General features: G+C 25.0%; 1 protein-coding gene across 1 annotated transcript in view; it reads right to left on the bottom strand.

Annotated features, from left to right (window-relative positions):
• The window catches only part of LOC129612770 (homeobox protein araucan), a 98,484-nt gene that overhangs the window by 5,649 nt on the left and 68,172 nt on the right, over positions 1-24,663 (bottom strand). The window lies entirely within an intron of this gene.

The raw sequence follows: 24,663 nt of genomic DNA, 5'->3' as shown, positions 1-24,663 counted from the left end.
TACAAACGGTAAGGCAAATTTATAATACACTTCGAATATACGTTCATACGAGTATAAAAAAAAAATTAACTTAAATTTTTAGTCATTATTTCCTTTTACCTTGTGTCATTTATTTTGTCGCAAAAATTATTAACGCAATCAATCCTTTAATATGCTTGCTTTTTGATTGACATTTGAATACTTTCAATTGATTGTCAAATTGTATTCTTCCTTTTCGCGCATTGAATTCAATTGTATTTTATTTTACTGAGACGAACATATATCAAATAATGTTTTCAATGCATTTATGTAAATACCCTTAATATATTGACAACTTAACCAATATCAAATTCACTCATGTACTCTTATAAGTAAGAAATTGATTATTATAAAAAAATTTTCAATCATAAATTTTTGACATTCTTATTACTGTCCTATATTTTTAATAGCAATGATGACAACAAAATGACAAACAGAAAATGTGAAACAATAGCCGTCATTGTATGTCCATTTGATTGTTTTATGTCCGAAGACAGAAATAATAAAAAAAAAAAAAACAGAAAAATAAAACAAATTGCGTTAATTTAAAATATGACGCCGCGTCTTAAATGGCGCTTACAAAAATTAATAAAAAGAAAAACAAAAATTTTTATTCAGAACAACATTGAATAAAGTAAAAAAAGAAAAAAATTTTGAAAAAGTGACACTTTTCGGTTTTTATTTTATTTTTTTAAAGACTATTTATAAAGTGACGACTGTCAACCAGTTACCCAAACTGTCTACACCTAATATATCAAAAAGAAATTAAAATAAAATTTTAATGCTTTTTGGGGAAATTTAACATTAAATTTTTACGTGTAAATTTGATTCTTCGTTCTTGCAATTTTAGAAATTTGAAAAATAGAATTAGAAGACTTCCTTACAATTCCTAAGAGGAATGACCCTTCCTTACAATTTACGATTTCTTATAATTTTGGGTTCAAAAAAAATTTTTTTTTTTGGGCATATACAAGTAAATGATGACATTGATGATTCCGCAAGCAGGTAGGAAAAATGTATAGCCTGCTACGTTTGTCATTGTTGTTGACCCTATTGCATAATAATATCAGAAAGAATATTTTTGTGGCAGCTAGTATATTCTTAGGCCGTATACAGTTTAATTTGTCACGGATCTTATATTGCAATTAATACAAAGCAATTTTAATTCATAATTTAAAATTTTTAAGTTTACTAATTGAAAATATTCAATATTTGAAGATTTATAATAATAATTAAATTTTGCATACTTCTAGGCTTTGCGTGAAAAATGAATTTCTATTACAATATAATGATTACGATAATGATTAAATTGTTATGAGAACCACTTTTAACATGTTAATTAAATTTTAAGAATATAAAAAATTGAAAATTCAATTGATTTCACTTATAAATTTCTATGAGTGTGGACAGAATTTTTGAAATTATTATTCCTTTAAAAGAGCTTGCATTAATCTTACAATTGTGACGTGTTATTATTTTATAAGGTGGACGAAATATTAAAATTATTTTTCTATTTTTAAACGAATCACTTAAAGCTTTGGTCAATTATCTACACTCAAAAAAAAAAAAATATTACAATATCTTAAATCAAACAGTTAAAGTGGATTGCAATTTTTACTGAAATTTTTTAAATATTTTGTAATAATTGACTAAATCAAGAATATTAATTATTTTTCTGTGTGTATACATTTTAGGTGTTCTTTTGTTAAACATTGACACACAGGCACGATATATTAAAAAAAAAGAAGCAAACAAATTCTTTATAATTGAAATGAAAAAAAAAACAATAAAAATCAAAAATTCTTGTAATAAGAATATGGTCAGGTTGTTGTATGACTTTATATTTTGTGTACAATATGGAATTTTTTTTTGTGTGATTTTCAATTTAAACCAAAAATTCTATTTGAGTCATGCCGCGCTTAACTAATCATCAACGATAAAAAGACAAAGAACAAAAAATATGTAGGTATTAAAAATCGAAAATTGAATACAAATTAAATTTTTTTTTTTTTTTTTAGGATACAAATTATGGTTCTCGTTTTGGTTCATGCACATTATTATAACTACAATTTAAATATCAATTCTTTCTATATTTACGATAATCTTTTAAAATATTTTTGCATTACAAAAAAATTGGAAATTATAAATATTTTGTGCTTGGTTTCTTGATTCTGTTTTGCTACTCAAGTATAGTTACATACCTATGTACGAGTAGTTACTTTTGATCATAATGCAACTCTGATTGCACATTCAAAGAATTTGTAATTAAATTTATATTGTAAATTTACGCATTAAGTTGAAAGAACAAAAATAATATATGAGAATAATAAGCGGGAATAAATAATTCATAAGTTGCATTTTCAATAAGAGTGGAATTTTTTTTTTTTTTTTGTGAAAACAACAAAATAATTATTCACTTCCATTTAATTTTGAATTTCAAGAATTTTTTTGTTTTTGTAATTTTGATTATTAGAATTTTAAATTTTTGGTTGGTTTTTTTGTTTTCGTTCTCTTTGGCGTTAATATTTTCATAATAGAATTCTGATTTGATCTAAAAACTTGAATGGGTAATCTAGGGGTTATTGTCAAAATTAATATGGTATGCCAAACTAAATGAGTTCCATGGCTTGATATATACAATTGACTGGGAGTTCGGAAGCAAAATATTTGGCATCAACTTATTTATTTTTTGGGAATGCGTCGGTCTAGGAATTATTGCGTAAAATTACCTTGGTATATCCAAACTGAATAAGTTCCATAGTTTATTATATACAATTAACTGGGAAATCAAAACAAAATTGCTGGCACCAACATGTCTATTTTTGGGGAATGCATTGTATATGAGTATATGATTTAGATCTTTAACCTCCCACTAAGTCAATTTTATAAGGTTTAAATTGTTCAATTAAATTTTTCATTATTTTGTTCTTAAATTGCTTAGCTTAACAATAGATTAATCCTGCGATTATAAATAAAAATTAATTAAAGTAAAATTTTACAGATTACTGTTCGAAAATTCGAATGTTTTGTATATGGTTTAATCTAGTGTATTTTGACAAAATTTTACTAAAATATTCCGAAATTATATGGGCAAAAAATGTTAAGAATTTTAAATTAACTTAGAAAACCTGTATGTACAAATAGTTTACATTTCGGTTCTTACAGTTTTGCGTATTTTTTTCATATCTTTATCATTGTTACGCTTGTAGTTCCGTAATTTACTTCATTTATTACTGTAATGCAAACTCTACTTAGTATTCTTAATTCTGTAATTATTTAGTGCTCTAAATACAAAATAAGGTAAAATTCAAAATTTACCATACTCATAGTAAATCTGTAAAGATCACAGTTTGTGCGAAATTCGCGGTTTTAATTAACACGTCGATTAGCACGAGTATAACAGATTTTCTGAATTGTTCATGGATTGACCCTAGTTCTAAAATCATTTAAAAAATTTTGTTTTCTTATTATATTAGTTGCATAATACCGGTATTCTATTGATGGTAATGTGTGATAAAAATTTTTTTTCTTGAAAGGTATTCAAGTACTGAAATTTAAGTGCCATTCTAACCATTTAACTAGTATACATGAATAAAAAAAAAAAACAAATTAAAATTTCATTAAACGTTCCGTTTTTTTTTTTTTTTAACTGATTGTAATCTTTTTCAGGTTCTTACAACAAGGCGCCAACATTACTAATTGAGCATTAATTTCTATGTTTTTTTTTTTGGTTTGCTTTTTTTTTTCTACGAAGAAATTTTTTATTAGTTTTTATACTATTAACTTTTCAATTTTCTTGTTAAACTCATGTTTTATGGTCGGAAATATTCAAAAAAAAAACACTAGAAAGAAGATTTTTGTGCATGAAATACAACCATGTAAATAACACGTAACAACACCAATAAAAAAAAATTACAATATTTTTTTGCAAAATAGACAAAGAACATTAAAAAATTATATTGCACACATAACATAAAGGTGTAACAGTTTTCCTAAGTAATCATAAATAATTTACACATTTTACATAATATTATGTTATGTAAGAGTAGTATAGATAAAATAGGCATGTCCGAGGAATGGTATATGTAGGTAGGTATACATATTATGGTGTTATACTACAGTATAACAATTTTTTTTTTGTATTTAATTTAAATTCATTTCCAAATAAGGCGACATATAAATTAAGGTAATCAATTATCAGTTAATTTATTTTAATAACGTATCTGAAAACTAATTAAGCCTTAAAGAATTGTTAGAATTCAAAATTGGTTTTTTTTATTTTGTTTTAGTAATTGTAGTGAAGAAGATTATATAAGTGATTCATATTAAGTTTTAAGGTGTGCCCCAGTGGTTTAATGTGAATAAACAACTTAAAAAATAATAATATGATTAATGCCATTTAATATGAATTTTGATTTTAATATTATTATCTATAGATGTCGTCTTTGTTTTTTTTTATAAATATAAAATGTTATTGCATTTTAGCACTTACACTAGCTATATTCACGTATATATAATAAAATATGTGTGAAGTAGTCAAATAAATTTATTTTTCGCCATCTATTGAAACTAAAAATTAAATTTCATTCATTCTTCTTTAAGAAATCTATAAAATAGCTGCAAAAAAAATTTATTCTCACGAGCTGATATTATTTGTATACAACTTAACATGACAACACTACATGTTACTACAACTAATTCTAGAATACCAGTCTCAAAATTTGTTATAATTAAAATATTTCCAAAACGATATTTTAATACGTGGTCAACACTCTCCTCAATTTCCGTGTTTTGCAATATGTTCTTCAGTTTTTTAGTTGTATAACAGTAGAACAATTAAGGGCTAATATAACAGTAAAGGATGCGATTTAAGAAATAAATTTCTGTAGCTTATTCCAAATTTAGAAAACTCTACAGTAAAATGCAGGAAATTACAAAATACAAACGTACAAAAAATTATTCATTCATTTAAAAAGTTATTCAGTAACCAATGGGTATATGTATTTGGAATTATCTATAGTATTACCTTTTAGAGCCAGCGTATATTAAAAGAATTACAATTTTATAGCATTACAAATTAAAGCGCACGCTGCTATTTTGCGAAAATATTCATAATTTTAGGTTCGAAATTCAATTATCGCATTATTTATATGGAAAGCTTATGAGAAATAAAACAGTCTGTCCCACATTTCGGCATAATTTTAAAAATTTCCAAACTATTATATTTTAATTACTATCCTATGAATCGATAATTATTAGCCCATGTAATACCATGCATTTAGTCTATTAATTGCAAAATATTACAAAATGTTAAAGGATTATTTCCCCATAAGCCCTCAATATGCATTCAATTTCAATACATACATAAAAAACTTCGTTTTAACTGTTAATCACCAAATATTTGCGAATTCAAGTTGAATCATTCTTTGAGTACGACATTTTCTTAAACAATTTATATATGGAAAAAATTAAAGAAATATAGAAATAAATATACGATATAACAGTGGTCGTAAGTGAGTAGATAAGTATGTCAATTGAATTCTAATAATTTTATATACCATTGTATACTGTAAAATCCTGGAATTTTTTCACAATATAATAGAAATCAAAGAGGTTAAGAATTCTTAAAAAATTAACAATAAAACATCAATAAGAATCATTAATAGATTTTAATTATTATTAATACTAAATTTGAATACAAAACAAAGGATTATGAACAAAAATGGAGAATTTATTGATTAGATCGTGAAATATACTATTTTTCTTTACTGTTTGGCAGTAAGATCTCAGTCATTCTTCAATTAATTGCTAGAAAATATTTTACAATAACACGTAGATGATAGACTTCTACAAGACTCCAATGTACGCATAAATATTTTAATAATGATTGTTTTGAGATAATTATTATAACTATATTTAATCATAAGATCAGTGTAATTGAATTTTATAAATAAAATTCACAAGAAACATTCAGATTTACTGGATAATGCAAATAATTGAATAGTACGTATTTAACAATTGAATCCTTGAATCAAAAATAATGAGTTATTATTAGATAAGACGTGATAATATTGTAGAAAATTATGATTTCTTTATATAAATTGAAAATTTTATGTATTATTTTTAATATTGTTGAATTAAATAGAAGGTTTTGTAACAATATTAAATTAAAATTAAATTAATAAAAATTGCATTAACTTATTAATTTCATTTCATTTATTGATCAATGCCCTTTTCAATTATTGATTTAATTGATGCTCCGCTTATTTTTTTCAATTTCAGTGAGCCAATGATGCGGGCGTCTAAGGACATCTTATTGAAACAATATTTCTTCTTAGTCAATGCGATTATGTTTATAAACACAAGTTATTAATCATGGCCTAATGATAGGAATAAGGAGTATTCCAGTAGTCTCAAAATTTATAAAAATTATCCAGAAAATCACTTAATTTTTATTTCATATCATCAACGTACTTACTGGTTACTACAATTCACTTAAGTTTTTGATGAATTTACTATCCTTATCTTATAGCGTCTTATGCAGTCTACTCGTATTTCATCTCAAATTTATTAACCACTCATATAATATATTCACCTGAGATTTCTAATTTCAGAAAATTTTTAGTACAATTTTTCGTATTCTTCTTCTTCGAAATGAAAGTAGAATTAAATGAAAAACAAAACTTAATAAAAAATATTTTTTTTTCTTTTAATGAAATCCTGTCAATCATTTATAATTGTAACATTCCTTTCGTATATTTACGTAACGAATACGTAATATAGGAATATACTAAAATGTCCTTGTTTTGAACAATCTCTCATTCTAAAAGGAAAAAGCAAAAAAAAAAAATGTTTACATTTCATAAGTATTCTCTTATGTAATCTTTTGTATAACAGTAAAAAGTATTATCCTTCCTGATTTCTACATTCACAATTGATTTCTTTTATCCTCCTTTTCACATAATAAAATTTAAAAACAGGGAAAAAACCAAAAAATTGAAACGCAGTGATAGTAATTGACATATCCATTAAGTGAATTTTCCTGCAACACATAATCACATCAACAATTAAAAATAAAGGAAAACAAGAAAAAAAGGGAGTTGAAAGAAAAAAATTAAAACACATTCAAACAGATAACTAAAGACGTATATGTTTTTCATTATGACATTTTATAATTTTCAATACACTGAAAAGATTTTCTAATTTGATTTTTAATTTCAATATTTTTGAAGGCATTCAAGTAAAGGTAGAATTTTGAGTCGACAAGTCGTATTCATAGCAATAATGAGAATTATACATTCTAAGAGCAAGACAAAGGGATTTTATAAGGTAGTTAACCAAGATTATAATTTATTTTAGCTGGAGCGCATACATCATCGCACATTTTCTCAATTTTTATGGAATTTTCAGGCTCTTTTAGTTGGTCATTGGTTGGCTTTCTAATTTCTTCATCAAATACAATTCAAACAAACTTTCAATCAAACAAAAACAAGCTTTGAAAACATCAAACACTAACTTTCATAAAATCTTTAACAAATCAAACAAAACTCACAAAATTTGTTTGATTATAAAATTTATTTGTCTATAATAACAAGAATTTCGAACGAAAAAATTCGGTTTTACAAAATTTTACTCCGAATTTTTTTATCCGAAATTCGGAGTAAAATTTTGATTTGGATTCCAAACCAATAGCGTAAATGCCATATAGTCGTCAAGACCTCTACTACATATTGATACTTTTATACATTTCCTTTTGAATATTATTACATTTTTCTCTCATCCCTATTATATGCATACAAACAACAGGAATTCCTAAATTGATATGTATAACAATATGTTCGGATATGAATTGTCTACTAGATTTTATTATTTTGTTGTTGTTCATTTGCAGTAGAGCAGCACACCATAAAACACACCCCAAAAAATTGGAAATATTTTTTTTTATTAAAAATATTTTGTATGGGAAATAGAAGAGAAAGAAAACAAATCGCTGAGAAATCGATTAGAGGGAAAGGGAATGAATGTAATTTTTCTTTTTTTTTGTAATATTATAAAACAGGATTTTGCTATTAATTTCTATTTTATATTCTTTATATGCGCTTATACATATATTGTTCATGTTCGGAAAAACACAATATTGATTCCTTTGCTTTTACAATTTGTGTGTGTGTATGAAGTAGATGTAGATTTGTTTATAAATTTTTTTTAACACTAATGACAAATATTGTACACAGACTTTTGATGATTGATGGAACCAAATATTATTTTGTATGCTTACATTATGGAAATATGTGGTAAAACATTTTGTTTTCATTTTTAATTTTGGAAAAATTATTTTAAATGAATGATTTTTATTTAATTAAAAAAAAATTAAATATATGTACATTATGATTTCACAAGTTAGTATTCTGTTGTCCTAGGAATTCATGTTTTGTTCTATACATTATGGTGAAGCGAAAACTTCAAATTTCATTCAAATTTTACTGCAAATTTAGTGAATACGAGTATAGTGAATATTTTCTCAAACTTCTACGAGTATCATACTCAAAGCAGATTTGCAAGCTGAAATTTTTATTATATGTAGAAGTTATTAGATCCGTTGTATATCATAGCCTATATAATTAATTGCAATGCCACCATAAATTTACATTCAAAAGAATTGCAGTTGTAAGGAAATATAACCTCTTTCGCAGCGCTAATTAATAAAGTAATTCAAATAGTTTCCAATTCGAATTTCAGCTTAATTCGTGAAATTTACTTTCGATATAAGCTTTAACCCTTCAGTTCAGAATGTTCTACTCTAAATTTAAATTCTTATATTAATTCCAAACTTTTTATATATTCTATAGTTTTGAAAGACTCATTAATAAATTGCTTCTTCAGGTCAAGCACAAGTAATTGACACCGTTAATTTTCATAATTTTATTAAAGAAAATTTTTTGCCCCTAAATAAAATCTTTAAACCATGGATACCTTTGTTAGTCCTATAATAATTTTATATACTCTTCTTGTTTAAAATCATAAAAGTTTCAAAATTTTAAATTTATTTATTTTTTATTATATGGAAATTTTATGCGTTTTAAGTTCTCTTCCCCCTCTCTTTTAATTATTAAAAAAAAAAAAATTCAAAAAATATTAATAAAATTTTTTTATTTCAAAAAATAAAGAAAAAAACGCATGTCGTGTTCGCACAACTTTTACAATTTTTAAAATCTCAAATAACAAATAAATAAAATGAAGGCAAGGAGACAATGAATAAGTCAAACTATTTATAAAGAATATGTCAAAAATGTCTTTACAGAATTTTTTTTCAAGGTCAGGAACACATAAATTTTTTTTATTCACTCTTTTCCCCCTAAATTTTTTTCCAAAATAGCTTAATATAAATGAGTTCTCAAGAATTTTTATTAGAAAATTTTATTTTTATCCAGATGTAGTAAACATTTTTTTAAATTAATGTCTAAAATTGATTACGAGCCATTTACATTGAGGTAGTAGTAAGGAGTTAAATTTTAATTGCCTTTAAATTTCGGAATGGCGACTATACAGGAAGCCTTGGTTTTGATACTTTCTGAAAAAAACCAAAGTTACTATTTTATTAATGGCAGCAGAGTCAATTTCCATTGTACAAGAGTACAAGAGTTACCAATTCAAAATTTATTAGGCTAATAACATTATAGTAGACGACTACATTTTCCGACTATGTCTTTTTTGCGGCCAACTTGCTAATGTCGTTAAACATTAAAGGAGCTGTAAAGTATTGAGTTCAACATTGGAAGCACAATTTTTGACCACATTTAAATTTAATTTTAAAAACTGCATTGTAACACTGTACTGCTGTAGTTGTTACTTTCAATACCACAACATTTTATTAATTTTCTTTCTTCTCAAATGCCATTATTTATAGGTTTTCAACCACTGACTTATATTATGTTACATAATATTTTTATTTTATTGCATTACTAAAACAACATGTAAATAGTGAGTAATTATTAAAGAAATTAATCCCAAATCAGTCATCAAAGAAATTTTATAGTTTCTTATGTTTCTTGGATTTTCTGATGCGTGTTCATGTTTCGACGGATCTTTAATAAAATCATAAACTAAATAGACACAATCTACAAGAATATTATAAGAAAACTCATTTTTGTTTTTTATAATTTATTACTCTAATTTCGTGAAAATGACATTTAAATTATATATGCGCCAACCTACATTATTATGGATGTAAAATAGGAGCATAAAACATAAAGTGTGTATATTTTATACGGCACACATTTTCTCTCATTTAACATCCTTTTTCCGGTTTTTCGAATTCCGGTGTCTTATTTATAATGTATACATGTATTAGATAGGTATATATATGCATATATTGTAAAAAATAAGTGTTATACTCGTATATTTCTGTATAAATTTTTAATAATAACATTTAAAATTCATGTAGTACGTGTATTTTATTTCCATGTTATTTCTTAATATTATTTAAGATTATTGGATTTTGTTATACTTTAATTTTATATATGTAGATATATTTTGAAATTACGAAATTATTACAAGTTTTCCCCAAAAAACAGAAACTATAACATGAAAACTAATAAAAAAATTCTTGTTTTTTTAATGAAGAAAAAAAATATTGTAATAATTTTTATGATATCGTGTGTTTTCTAGTTTTTAAGAGTTGTAGTAATATTTTTTAACATTATGTTTCATGTTTTTATTAAAATATATAGAGATTGTTGTGTTCTTATAAAATTTATTAAATCTTTGGTCTAAAATGATTTTAAGTAAATAAATAAAATCCATTTTTATAGTAGTAGTAGTAGTAGTAAGAGAGGGGGGGGGCTCCAATCGTACACCCGCCCGAAGCCCATGCACTAGGCCGACAGAAAAGGCCCATCGGCAACCCCCAAAAGACCAGACCCGCTATCCAAACAAGCCAACCTAACCGGGCGAAGTTCAAAAGCCGTGCAAGAGACACCCCGGAAACGTCCTCCAGGCCATCTTAGAAACAAGCCCCGAAGACACGTCTTCTCTTAAACAGACATAAAACGAACAGGCACAGAGGACATACTCTACATCCTCTACCTCCGCCATATCCCGACATCCAAGAAATAGATCCGTCATAGCGACCCCAAGCCTCCTGGCCATTTTCCCCAAAAGGCAAAATCCTATCAGGACCACTACCAGTGTGCTGAGATCAGGCCTACCATACGTCAAGAGCATCCTCGTCCTGCTTTTGTCCCTGATAGGCCGCATTGTTTTGGTCACCCTACACGTGTGAGTCTCCGCCCACAAGACCCCGCTCCTCCTCCTACACTCACCATCTATGACGTCAATTAGAGGCTGTTAAAATTTTGAATTGAAGGAGTAAGGGGAGGAGAGAGAATGGAGGAAAATTTTATGGTGTTAATTAATTGCAAATAATTAGCCCGATATTGTAATAATGAAGTCTGCCTTGATTTCACTTAACATTTTAAAATAAGATCATATTTTGAGCTCAAAATTGCAATAATAAAATGTTTGATTTTATTCAGCTTAGGAGTTATAATTGCTGAATAGTATAACACTAGAGTGTTTTTAGAATTTTCTAATTAAATATTGCGTTCCACAGTCCACTATAATGTTCTCGTATTTTCTTTTCTAAATGACCTATAAATTATGTGAAATACGAATTACTGTTATAACAGTGAATGAGTGCTCTCGAATGAGAGAAAATTTTTCATACTGAATCCTATGATTTCGTAAATAAATGTTCAACTCATGTTAATTATTATTTTTTCAAGTTCACAATGTTAATTTAAAATTGCATTAAAATATTGTAGAATTCTTTCAGCTTCCTAACAAAACATACTCTGCAAATAACATTTTATTGATTTTTTTTGTAAAAAATTCAACATGACATGCTCACGTATGCAATATAGGCACTTTAAATTTTATATATAGAATTGCACAAACTCATAAAATTTTATATACATACAAATTTTTTTTTTAAAATGACACACGAACCTATTAATAATCGAAATAATTTTTCACTTTAATATTCATTTGCAACATTCATACCATATTTTCGTAATGACTCTTTTACGCATTTAAAATTTGTCTGAAATCCTCAACTTTATATGATTCAATATTTTTGTTTTTGAATAATTTCAATAGCTGCTCTTGTACGCACGGAATTTCCTGTGTTATTTTATTCTTTGTCATTGTTATATTATTTGTGTTAAAAACACATATTCGATATAAAAACATGAAAAAGGACACTTTTCAAGGCTATAATGATATAAGCGTGTGCGAACATAAAATTTTATTAAATTTGTTTTTAAGAAGAATTTGAAAAAAAAAACATCTTTTTAATGTTCTTTTTAAGGTTCTTTTGAATAAATTGCAATGAGAATGACTAATAAAATATGAAAATGTGATTTTCAAAAAGTGATTTAAAAGTGTTTGTGTATGTATAGAAAAAAAATTATTTGATTATTTTAAAGTATTTAGGAAGTATTAAAAAATAAACATACCAATAAAATATAAATTTTTTATTTTCTTCTCATTTACACTTCGAATTCTACATTGTTGTTAGATTGTTAAAGAAAAGTCAAAATTATTATAAGGTTACATGACGAGTAAATGGATTTGTGCAGAGCACTGTGGATAATCCAGTTTTCTTTTTTACTGATAACTGTAGAACAGTGTAATTTCTGTTATTGCAGAGGAAATTAAGAGCTCCTACTTAAAATTTTGTATCAACAAATCCCTAAACGGATTAGATCAGCCTTGAAATCCTATTGTTTTGTTCCATCCGAACTGAAGCTCTCTGGTATATTAACTCAATGCCTGGAGGACATATTAACTCAAAGCAATATGTCTCAGACTTAATGATATGCGACTATACAAAATTTGTTCCGCCATTTTCTCTCTCTTATATTAAAAGTTATCGCAATCATCTTTTTTTATTGAAGCTTAGAATCATTACTGGAATTCTGCGTTCGTCAGTAAGTTGTTAAGTTATTCCCAAATTCCTCCATTGTCAAAACAGTTTATGTAGCTCAAAAATATATAGCTCAAAATGCTCTGAGAAAAAAATCATACCACAATTTTCTAAAATTTCAATAACTGTTCTACATAATTCTTCGCGGTGTTGTTGAAAGTCTCTGTTAAGAACCCACGTTGGGCGCCATTTTCTATTATGAATCTTTCATGATACGACATAGCCCATAACAATACAGGAAATTGACCTCAAAGATTGCCCCAAACTAACGTTAATTTTGTATAATACACACACATATATAAGTATGTACATACAAGTACATAGAATCATATTGTTTATATTGTAATATTTTGTTGCATTGTGAAAATTATCATAACATTAAAAACAAAAAAAAAAAAAAAATAACAAAAAAGTATAAGATAAAGAAGCTATTAAATTGAATTGGTTGTTGACGCAGCAATAATACGAGAATATGAGAATTACATTTGTATACATAAATTTTTACATATTATATATGTATATCAACAGAGTGAACAAGATTAGATGGTTTTTTTACCGAAGCAAAATACAATAATTGTACCCAAAGCAAAGAGAAGTACAACCAAAAAATATTTAGTGAAATTTTCTTTTATTCAATCTACTTCCCTTTAGTAATTAGTTGCTTAAGAGGGGGATCATGTACAAAGGAATATTGGAAATATTATAGGTGGGGCGAACTTAGTTAATCTACTAAAAAAACTGATGATAGTATTCTCTTTCTATCAGCAAGATGTAAGGGATTCAAAAAAATTTTTTTTAAAAATTCGATCTTTTCAGTTAAATTCCGTAAATTGGCTTGAAACCCAGTTTCCCGAATTTTCTGATTTCCCGAATAATCTGATTCATAGAGAAAAATGTAAAAATCCGGCATTTTGCAGATATACATGGATCCATTTCGAGATAAAATGTCACCAGAAGAGGGGTGAATTTTTGTTTTTCTTATAATTTTCTTTTTGCTAAATTTACTTTACAATTCTGCTGTGGTAACATAATCGACATTCTGGGACACCCTTAATATATATTATGCATATCATCATATCCATAAGTTTTTGTAATATTCATTTTAACAGTTTCAAATAACAGGATATGGAAGTTGTTATAATTATAATGTTTTTAATAATTTATAATTTAAAAAAAAAAATCTTTTTATAAATTATAAGTATGTATAATATGTTTATATCCTTAATTTGCCCTTTTTGTCTATAATATTAATATTGGTGTGAAATTAAATAAGTGTAAAGGGCAAAAATCATTAAAAAGTGGCAACAAACACACTTAATTATGACAAAACAATTAAATTAACAATATTATGGAAAGAAACATATTGTTTTGTAATTTGATAAGTTCTCGTTCGCCCATACACATACAGAATCCTAAAGAGAATAGAATCTTAAGTGTAAAATAAGTATTATACATATATGTATTATAGAGCGCAGCATGGTACAAAATTTGGTATACATGTTTCCTTATACAAATAAACACTTCATATAATATTTCTATAATTTTTTCCATAAAGTACTTTTACTAATGTTTTTACAATTAAAGAAAATAAAGAAACACTTCTTAAGATAAATGTGATTTTATTAAAAAAAGAAAGATTAAACTCATACATGTACAATATTTTGTGAACAACTTTGTGTTTATAATGTGTTTATTATATTTTCCGGACTTCATCGGTTCCATACAGAAATACTGAGGCCCAACACAAAATGAAAATAGAAAAATCTCATAAATTATTGCACTTGACATTTTTGTAATCTCTAAAAAAAATAAATATATTTTAAATATTTTGAATTATTGATATTTTGATCCCTTTGAGAACAAATTCTCAAAAAAAAAAAATAAATAATTGAAAAAATAAATGTCATTTTTTTGTCGTGTTTTGTTTTGAAAACTAATTATGGTAATTGAGAAAAAAATATTTGAAGATAAGAGGAAAATATTTTATATTTATGAAATATTATGGTCAAAAAGTTAATTTTCAAAAAAAAATATGGATTAATCCTACATTAACTTGAGATTCATATTGGAATCAGTTTCATAAAATTGAAAATTTTATGACCCTGTACCTCATAGTGTTTGCAATCTTTTTTATCAGTAATAATCTAATACAATATGGGAATGTTCAAATTTTTACGATCTCTTAAAACTTGTATTGCTTTTATAAGAAATTCATAATATTCACTTAATTTTTAATAAAGCCATTCAAGCGTGCATTCTAGAACTCATTGCAATGCCACACAACAGACCCACAAATCATCTACTCAAATATGCACCACAGACTTCGTATCGTAATAACAATTATTGCTGCAGACCATCCGAGTAACTTGATTTTTACGACTACAGGCTTGAATCTATAATAATTTTATTTTTAAGGAAACCATATGTCATTTCCATTCAAATTCCACATACTTATAATAAATAATATGCAAAGCATGTTATTCTTTCACCCAAAGCTACAATTTAACCTCTATTTGTTTTTAACTTCTTATCAAGTCCATGGTTTCGCAAAAATGAGGTCTCAATTCTATTAAAAATTTGAAACATACTAAAATACAAAATTTTTTCGGTCCACAAAATCTTCTTAAACTTAATCTTACATCATTTAAAGAAACAGAGCCTAAGAATTAAAAATCTTAACATAATTATTTTGTAAGCATAAAATTCAAGAATAATGTCAAAGTTAAATAAATGGAGACAATAGTAAAAATGTAAATTTCTTATCCACCAATCAATTATATAAAATAATTAATATTACTTAGGTACATGGTGTTTAAATTCAAAAAATGACAAATAAACATGGCATGTGATTTATTGTTATCTTCTTCTCTCTCAATGTCGAAAATCATCAATTTCATAAGATAAACGTTTTGTATTTTAGTTGTTTTTGTCTAGTAAAATGACAGTAAATTAGCGATATTCTTATATACGAATATCATACATGTTGTTCAATGTTTTAATCTATATATGTAAATATTTTGTAAACTGACATTAAACTTTAAAATAAAATTTACAATTACAAAATTTTACGTAAAATATCACAAATTTATTTTTTCAATCTCAAAGATTTTTCTATGGAAAAACTTTTGAAATTTGTCTTCTTTTCTAACTTAAAATCTATTCATACACACATTCATACGTTTATCATTCATACCATCTGTGTATTCACACATTTATTCATTCATACATCTCTACACGTTCATACATCTATATAGTTTGATTAACATTTAAAAAATACAAAAGAAGGTATGAAAAAAAATGTAATACGCAAAAAATTTATTGTGTTATTATTGTTTTTAGTCGGTGACAAAATTTCTTGTACAAAAATACACTGCAAAAAAATATTGGTATAATTTAGTTTTCTCGAAATGGTACAGTCAGACATTTAATTTTGCAATTACAGTTTCATTCCAAATTAATTGTGCGCACACATAAAAAACTAAAATATTTAAAATTTGTAGATTAGAATAAGTTCATACAAAATTAGAATTTGTTTGATTACTTAATTGCATGTGTGATCATACAGTGCATGTATGCGCACTTGAATATAAACCCATAGAATACAAATAAGCAATTAAATGGTGGCAAATCTAAAAATAGCATTGCTACCAGAGTCCTAAGAATCAAAATTTTCAAAATTTTATTTCAAATTTGGTGTGAACAGACCCTTTCTATAATATTAACAATTTAATACCACTTTTTTAGCGTATTGATTAATTAGTCACTTGAACTTACATAAGCGGTTCAATCCTTCTTGAAATTTAAAACTATTTTCTGAATTATTTCTAGAAATTTTAGGCTGTGTTAGTAGTAAAAGTAAGCGTGAAATGCAATCACATAATACAGATACAGTGTCGAAAAATATCCTTCGCCTAATTCGATTATTTCGTGTATAGCGAATTCGCTCAAAAATTCGTATTATTTTTATCAATTTTTTTTCAGTGTACCCATTTATAAACTAAAATATTATTTAAATATAATATAAAAGTTACTTAAGCATTTTACTATATATATGCCTATTACAACATGATGGGAAAATTATCGGCAATTTGTTAAAATTTATAAAATCTAGTTGTTTGTAACATGTTCGTAAGTGAGAAAGAGGTTCCAGTTTTTTACCAAAGTTAGTGAAAAGAATTGAAAATTGAATAAGAAAAAAAATGTGAAAATAAAGTAAAAAGATGTTAAAATGTTAAAATGTCTTGTAAAAACTAAAGTGATTTTTTCCTTTTCGGTTTTCTCTTGAATTCAATTTTCAATTGAAAACAAAAAAAATAAGAAGGCAAACAAAAATCTTTGCGATAATTTTCAAAAGATATTTCCGCTAAATTTTCTTGTATTTTTATTTTTTTGCTATTTTTTCATCTTTTTTTTTGCCATTCCCATTCGACACAATTTAGTCAATGTACTGTAAATTCATTTTAATCGTATGTGAAAAAAAATTTTAATTTCCTTTATGTTATATGTTGTTGTTGTTGTTGTTGTTGTTGTACAATTTTTATAATTTAGTTTGCATACGAAACATGATTTTTTAAAATGATATTTTTTTTTCTCTAATTTTTTTACCATTTAAAATTTACTTACTCTATAGATGTGAGTTTTCACTATTACTATTAAAATTGCTGAGAAAATTTTTAATTATAGACGTTAAAAAATAATTATTTTATATATACAAAGGTATATAACGTTGCACTAACAGTATAATTGGTTTGAATCTGTGATGAAACCATCTAGCGATTTCAATAATAATTAATAAATTTATACAAGAATACTTCAACAGAGCACTCATGTATAAGAGCTGCAGAGACAATTCTATAATAAATTCAATGCGAATTAGATATTTCATTTGTTGTAGCAATCTCTCAATCATTCTATGTAATGTATACAATAATTTGCTTTCTATGTAGTAAGAAAAGCGCTCGAACAGATGAGAATTTCTCTATGATGATTCTAGTATAAAAGGACTGATTCAGTTGTATATTCCTCACCAAATTATAAATTATTAATTTTTCGAATTAAAAAATGCATAGCAGAGCATTCAAACCACATCAGACCATTTTAATAAGCAATAATTATTAAATCATCTCCACATAATTAGTATATATACCATTTAATATTCAATTAACAGAACTGTTAATACTATATAGACATTATACAAATCTATTATAAAATTAATTGCATATTTTTCGAAATAATATATAGTTATGAGACAAACTTAGTATTTTAATTACCAATATAAATTTCAGTAAAATTAGTATATCATTAACAAATTAATATTTATATACACATAATAGTTTTGTATATAAATTGAATTCTGTGTAATTAAAATCAAATAAAATTTTATTTATGAAATCTAGTTATTTTTTTCTTAATTGAAATTCAATTTCAAAGAGAGACTCTAATAATGGTTGTTATGTGAATAAATTGAAAAAAAAAAAGTAAGTGATATTGAATAAAAGAAAATTGTTATACAGAAAGAGTTTTTACTAATAGAAAAGAGTTGCCATCGGGCTATGATGAAAAAAGTTTTGTAATACAACTAGAAAATTTTTGTGTGTGGAAAAAAAACATCTACTCCGAATAAACTGTTAAAAATCCGAATTTTGTAACAAAATTAACCAAATCCAAAATCGTAATAACAACGCAACAGCAAAGACTGTGCTCTTGCGTTATGAATGAGTTAATCTATAATATCTAGTATAAAAATTTTAGTATTAATTTTCAAAAAATTTAATTTAAGTGGTGAAGTATGCATGTGGCATTACAACAAGATTACGTATAATTTTCACAATTAATTGAATTGTTATTCTTTGCAAAGCTGACATATTTTTAAGTGAATTTAATTGAAACTTCTCTAATATTTTCTCCCGAGACTTGCATTTCTCCAAATTCCATCAATATAAAATACATAACTCCTTAATTGCTTATATAAAATAGGAAGCGAGTATTTAAATTCAATAGTTCAATAATTTTGAATTAAATCAAATTGTTGAGTTTAGCTTGGACGTGAACCCCTCAATTCTGCTCAATCGTAAATATTAATGAATTAGATTGCAAAATTGTTGTTGCTGATAGAATTCAAGAAAGCCAATTTTCGACAATATTACTTTCATTGTTATCCAATTGTTAATTTTTCTCCTCTGAATTCATTATTCACTTCAAAAAGATGGCAACACTATTTTATAATATTTACTTTTCATTAATTGGATATTATTTATTGTATATTGGGAATATAAAATCTTACCGTTCATGTCTAATAATTTTTCCATAATTAATATTGCATATGAAAATAATCAACAAAATATACTAGTATATTATAGTTATATGACAATATTAATATTATAATGACTTAAAACGGATGTAAAATAATTAAAAAGAAAAAAAAACAAGTAAATAAATAATTTGCAAAAGGTAATTTTTTTCTGTTTTCTGAAATCAAATCAAAGAAGGAACAGGATAGAAAGATTATGTGTATAAAAAAAAAAACAGAAAATGTCTTATTTAAAATTTTAAAAGAAAATCTGGGTTACCTTTAAGATAAATTTTATACAATTTTTATCTAAATTTCTAAAACGAAATTCTTTTGGTTTCCATGTAATTTAGTTCAGTAGACCATAAAAGATTAAATAATTTTATTATACATGCTTCAATTTCCAAACATGTCCATACATTATGTGCGCATATTATGTGACAAGCTTATGTATAGCAAATGAATGGTTATATTATAAAATTTACTATCTTAATTGGTCACATTATTTTGCCATATAAAACGAAAATTGAGGAAATGATTAATGACTTTTTTTTTCATAAATTAAAAAATTATTAGCAAAGTAACGATTTTGGAATTAAAATTTATTCGTTAAAGGAATTTAAAACTTTTGGTTAAAAATTTCTGATCTTTTCTGATTTTATAATAGTATTATGGGTATACAACGTTTACTTCATAAATAATTGAAACTACTCAATTAGTATGTATAAAAATTTTATGATTTCATTTATGATTATGATTTGAATATGAGTGTTGCCGTCTTTAAATTTTAAGCAATTGAGCAACCAATTGAATTTATTACTATAGAGATATAGGCAGTGATAATCATAGTATCGGAATAAATAAACTGAGTCTGTACTTAACTATCTTAAGTTAATAAAACTTTTTGTTTAACAAATATATTTGTCACGTCTTATTAAAATTGCTAAAGAAACCATGTTTCTGTTATAATTTGTTTTATAAATAATATGCAGAAATAAATGTTTTTGTATCTTTAAAGATAAACGGCAAAAATATTTGCTGTGTGTTCCTAAAGAGTTCAAATCTTTAGAATATGACTTGCAATGCATTGAAAATGATGAATCAAAACCACGCTAAACTCATTCTTTCATTTAGCCAATTATTCCATTTTTTAATTCAATAATAATTTTTAGCATTATTATCCGCTAATTTTAGTATCTTACAATATAATTGTGCTTGCCATAATGTGTATACACAGAGAAAATAATTCAATAATTTTAAATTATTGAATTATAATTAATTGAATTTGTTCATAAACAAAAAAAAAATGATAGATGCGTGCATACCCTACCCACGTTTTTTTTTATTATTATATTCTGTATTAAAACATGTTACATAACAATATCAACTATTTAACTTTAGAATTTATTAAAATGGCTATCTAAATATGCAAAAATTTAATCGCGACCTTTTAAATACAAAAAAAAATCTGATTTTATAACAAAATGTCAATTATTTTTATCGAACATTTTTTTTTGCTCATTTTATAAATAACATTAATTTATTATATAGTAAGAAAGATAAAAAATGATAAATGTGAGCGATTTAACTAATAACACATTGTATTTTGCAAAAAAAAAACAAAAACGATAATAAAAATAAACATTATATTGAAGTTTTATTTTTGATTTCAAATTAAAATAAAAAAAAATTAACCATTTCAATTTCTCGATATTGTAAAACTTTTATATAGTTCAGCTGGTTTTAATGATTCTATTGAACAATGTAATATTGCATGACAAAGACCGATAATTGTTGTGGTGAATGAGTACAACTTATTAGTATTTTTCTCAGTGTATAAGTGTTAGCACAGATTTTAAGGCAACAAAATATTTCCAAAAAGTTGTTCAAGAAGACTTTGTTTGATGTAATTTAAAAATGCATCCTCATCTGAATAATATACTGGACAAAAATTGGAAAATTTCTATACATATTAAAACTGTTATACTGTAAAATAATCCTTTTAATTATAATTCAATTGACGTAATCATAATTTCATTTAATTTTGCCCGATTGAATAGAAGGATAAACACATAGAAAAATCGAAAATAAATACTCTATTTTAGATTACTTTTAAAGAATAAACTGTTATACGAACTCAATACATCGCGCAATACAAGAGTTCAATCTAGCCTTTAACTGCTTTGTATAAAATTATAACAGAAAACATCGAAATAAATTATGTATATGATCGGGAAATTTACGAATTATTGTAAATTATGATTTTGTAATAAATTTGACATGAACAACATATGTGAACATCAAGGAAAAAAAAAAACATAGTAAGCAAAAAAAAAAATGTCACGTATACTTTTTATTATTTTTATACTATTTTTATGTAATAATCAAAAGTTCAGACATAATAGATCACCATATTGTTGTACAAATTACACAGGTGGATATTAAAAAAATACAAAACTTTCATCAAGGTATATACATGTTATATACCAGCCTACGAGTATATTAGTCTGGGTTTTGTTTTCTGATTTTGTTTTGTTTTAATTATTCTAGTTTCTGAGTACGTGCATATATTATTATGTATATATCTAATTATATCAGAGGCTTGCAATCATCGGCAACTGGCTCTCGTCGGTGTTAGTTGTGGCCTAAATAACTTTTTCGCCAATAGTTATAACATTAATTATTTTAAAATGAAAAACTGGGAAAGGCGACATTTTTTAATAGTGTGAATTGCACTATTCGAGAAATTCGAAAAATTATTATACATTCGAAACTGTTATACATATAACAGTTAGTTAACTGTTATATATATAACAGTTAATTAACTGTTATACATTAAGAGTTCGTTAATTCCTTAATTTGCCTTAAGGAATCAACGAACAATTCTTAATTATAGTATGTTTCTTTTACATGAACTTAAAACTAAGAATTGTTTAGGAATACGTAGGAGTAAAATTGTAGGACTGATATTTTATGTACGGAAATCCTGTAATGCTACAGTAAAAACTAACCTATAGGCATAGATTATAGATGATTTGATGTTTATTTTCCATATACAAAAATATAGCCATTCACCGCAATACATTTGAGCATAATACTTGTCTAAACTTCCGTTTTGTTTTGACTATTGTGGTTGAGAATGATATATTAGTATTAGAATGACATACTAGAATTCAATATAATAGAATGAAATAGTATTCAGTGTAGTTTATTTCTAATAATTTATGCATAACCAATAATAATAAAATTATTACTAAACATCATGATTTCAATATAACAGTTTCTAACCTCAGTATTAGAAATATTACAGTTTTCGGCCTTGTTTTCTAATAAATTAAAACTTATTTTATGATTCATACACCTAATTTTTTTTTACAGCCATAAAGTAATTTTGTATTTGAACTGGTTTTCAAAACCAAAGAAAAATAAATTTTGTTATAATCTTAAAATTTAATCTAAAGTTTTTTATTATACCTACTGTTAGAGTATAACAAATTATAAATTACTGTTCTAATAATATTATTAGCTATTAAAAATTTTATTATTTTTATATTACTCAATAATCGTATATGTATGTGTGTAATTTTATTATTTGCAATATCTAAAACAATAAAGCAAAAAAAAATTTATTAATAATAAAGTCATGTAATTTTTATTCAGGTGTAAAATATGTACTGAACACATTAAAATAATTAACACCCTAACATTCATTTTGTTTTTTTTTTTAATATGCTTGTATTTTTTTTTTCAAATGATTGAGTAAATAATTGTTAAGTATCATTTTGTTCGAATAAAAAACTCTATAATACAGCCGTTGTATTTGTTTTGATAATTAAAAATAAATTATTAAATTTAACATATATTTGTATAACACTTTTAAATGTATTTAAGAGTAGTATAGGGTTCTTCATAACTCATGAATTTAAGTTAAATATTTTATAATATGAAATCTGTGAACATTGTCATTTTTGAAATTTCGAATAAAAAATAATATAATTGGAATAGCTAATAAGGATTCTTGTCCTAATGTAAAATTTTTATTCCTCTTTCGACTCAATATAACAACGTATTATGGTATAATAAAAAAAGCATTCATGTATATCAGTTGCAATCTAATTATATTTGAATAAAATTCAAATACTTAGTTATAAAAAACTTAAATTTACATTCTTCATACAAGCTCCATACAAGCCAACAATAATTAAAAGAGTATGAGAAAAATTTCAATGTTAATGTGAAAACCATCAATGACACTTGTAGGCTTATCCTAAAATTATGCCACTGACAAAAATATTTTGTATGATAATAAGCTTCATACCAAACTTCTTCGTTTTCATACAATACGGCTCTATCATGTGTTAATACATGAACATGGAAAAAAATCGGGAAATTCCCCAATCTGAGTAACCCTATATGTCATATATGCTTCAACAAATTGTTAAAAAATACAATAAGTGCACCATACATTACAAAAAAAACAAATATGTAGTTTTTTTATTACAAGTTTAATTTTTGTCAATTATTATTGGTTTTTCCGATTCGTTTCATACAAAGTGCACAACCATTATAAATTTTGTCAATTTGAACAAATTATTTTTTTTTTAATTTTTATGTTTAATATAATAATTGTTACTATTATTGTTATCTCAATAGTTTTACACCCATTTTGTCATAATATACTAACACAAATGTAGGTATACAATATTGTTTACATAAATATTATTCGATTAATTTTTGTGATTATACAATTAAGTATATAGTGGGGTTTGATATGCGATTATAGGGTAGGTAGGTAAATAATTGTGATTATGATTTTAAAATATTGCTCATAATATGATTTATTTATATAATTTAGATGTTGTAATACTCGTAGACATTTAAAATATGATTGTATATGATTTTAAATTTGAATTGTTTAAATTACTTTAAACTTTATGTAATGTATAATAAAATTTTTTGTACCATAGTTCGAACCACAGTGTAAATATTATTTATTGCGCTCAATTTGAGTCTATAATACCCTGAAAATTTAAAATTTTTTTTTAAATATTCAACAGTCATAGCCATAGGTCTTTGTTCGGTTTTAGTTTACTAAGTGCAGAAATAAAATTTTTAACAGTTAATAGAAAATTTCGTATAATTGCTTTAGAAGTTGTTATAAAAAGACAATCAAAATATTTCAGAAAATAAGAATTCTAAACAAAAAATAAAATCTTATATTATTAATTCAACACAACTCTTGTGTACAAACTATTAAAAATGGGATTACATTCATTTAGACTGTCATATAACTATTCAATAATTTTTCGAGAACTACTGTAAAATAGCTCATCAGTATTATCAATTCGCTCAGTATTTTTACTAGACGCTC

Source organism: Condylostylus longicornis, unplaced genomic scaffold (genome assembly GCF_029603195.1).
Source record: "Condylostylus longicornis isolate FDR11 unplaced genomic scaffold, ASM2960319v2 ptg000077l, whole genome shotgun sequence".
Taxonomy (NCBI): domain Eukaryota; kingdom Metazoa; phylum Arthropoda; class Insecta; order Diptera; family Dolichopodidae; genus Condylostylus; species Condylostylus longicornis.
Note: the sequence above shows the minus strand (reverse complement) of the source record. Positions and strands in the feature narration are given on the sequence as shown.